The sequence below is a fragment of the Mus pahari genome, chromosome 23 (genome assembly GCF_900095145.1).
Source record: "Mus pahari chromosome 23, PAHARI_EIJ_v1.1, whole genome shotgun sequence".
Classification (NCBI taxonomy): Eukaryota; Metazoa; Chordata; class Mammalia; order Rodentia; family Muridae; genus Mus; species Mus pahari.
Genome location: NC_034612.1, coordinates 33,927,143 through 33,929,480, shown reverse-complemented (window position 1 = coordinate 33,929,480; position 2,338 = coordinate 33,927,143).

Genomic DNA, 2,338 nt, shown 5'->3' with positions numbered 1-2,338 from the left:
TGTGACAGATGGTTATGAGCCACCATGTGGTTGCTGGGATTTGAACTCTGGACCTTTGGAAGAGCAGTCGGGTGCTCTTACCCACTGAGCCATCTCATCAGCCCCCCATGTTTTTTTTTTAAGCCACTACTTATAACTCAACAATTCCCTTCTCAGGAAGGCTTCCCAAATACAAGGCTGAGCAAGCATGGTGTTGTGGGCCTATGATCTCAGAACCTGAGAGTGGAAAGAGGAAGATCAGGAGCTCAAGACCCTCCTGAGCTACATCGTCAGTTCAGAGAACAGCCTGAGACACATGAAACTCAATTGTTCTGTATTTAAAAGCCAAAAGGACAATACATTTGTTTGACTAAATTATAAATATCCATACAGGGATATAGTCTGTAGGACTATATTAAAAACATTGACATGGAGTCTGGTGAGATGGCCAGGGGGCGGGGGCGGAGGGAATGTGCTTGCAAGCTGTGCAAACCAGAGGATCCAAGTTCAGATCCCCAGCCACCATGCGAAAGACAGGCAGAGCCCTGGACCAGTCCATCGTGGAGGGAAGCCAAGGCAGGACCCTGAACAGAAAGCCTCCAGGGAAGCTGCTTCGGGGCTTGCACCCTGGCTGTTGCTGTGATGAAGCCTGCACCAGAGCAAGCTGGGAAGGAAAGGGTTTTATTGGCTTAGATTTCCACATCGCTGCTCACCATCGAAGGACAGGAACTCAAATCAGGGCAGGAACCTGGAGGAGGAGCTGATGCAGAGGCCATGGAAGGGTGCTGCTTACTGGCTTGCTTGCTCCCCATGTTTGCTTAGCTTGCTTTCTTATAGAATCCAGGATCACCAGCCCAGGGATGGCCCCACCCACAATGGGCTGGACTCTCCCCACCAATCACTAAGAAAATACCCTATGGCCCGATCTTCCGGAGGCATTTTCTTGGTTGACACTCCCAGTACACTCCCTCTGACTTAGTCACTGACCATTTTTTAATTACTTCTTTTCACTTTTGTCTCACCCCATGGCCTGGGCTAGCCTGGAACTGACATTGTAGACCAGGGTGGCCTTGAGTTCATAGACATGAACTTGCCTCTGCTTCCAGAGTGCTGGGAAAGATGTATGCCACCACAGACAGCTTCAGCACGATTCTTACACAGCTCCGATTATTAGAAACTAAGAATGCCTTGCAGACTTGGCCACAGCATATGGTAGTTTGATCTGAGCACCTTATTAGTTGAGGTTCCTCTTCCCAGCTGCCTCTAAGGTTGTGTCGGTTTACAGATGAAATGAGTGATGATAGGGCTCTAACTCCAATGTGGGATTCTTTAGGAAGAGACAAGAAGAGCCTGGAGAATAGCTGGCCTGGCAGGCTGGCTGAAAAGGCAAGGTCTAGGTTCAGCGAGAGACCCTGCCTCAAAAAATAAGATGCAGTTTGATTGAGGAAGACATCCTAGCATCAGCTTCTAGCCTCTGTGAGCACTTCCATGGATGAACAAGCGTGTGTGTGTGTGTGTGTGTGTGTGTGTGTGACAAACACACACACACACACACACACACGTGCTCATGCATGCACGCATACACAAGCACAAAGAAAACATAAGTTAGAGGTAGATCTCAGTGATAGAGCACTTGCATAGCATATACAAAGTCCTGGGGAAAGAAAAATGTGGTATGAGTATCTGGCCCACGTCACTGAGTAGACATGCCCAGCATTAATGAGGGCTGGAGTAAGAAGTCAATGCTTTCAAGCAAGCACACATACAAAGCAGAGTTTTGAGAAGACAACATGCAACTTCCACTACCTGCTTGTTCACTTTTACCCATTGTCTAAGTCAGGGTTTCTATTCCTGCACAAACATCATGACCAAGAAGTAAGTTGGGGAGGAAGGGGTTTATTCAGCTTACACTTCCACTTTCACATTGCTGTTCATCACCAAGGAAGTCAGGACTGGAACTCAAGCAGGTCAGGAAGTAGGAGCTGATGCAGAGGCCGTGAAGGGATGTTCTTTACTGGCTTGCTCAGCTTTCTTTCTTTTTTTTAAAGATTTATTTATTTATTATATGTAAGTACACTGTAGCTGTCTTCGGACACTCCAGAAGAGGGAGTCAGATCTCATTACCAGTGGTTGTGAGCCACCATGTGGTTGCTGGGATTTGAACTCCAGACCTTTAAGAGAGCAGTCAGTGCTCTTACCCGTTGAGCCATCTCTCCAGCCCCTCAGCTTGCTTTCTTATAGAACCCAAGACTACCAGCCCAGAGATGGCACCACCCACAAGGGGACCTCCCCCTTGATCACTAATTGAGAAAATGCCTTACAGCTGGATCTCGTGGAGGCATTTCCCCAACTGAAGCTC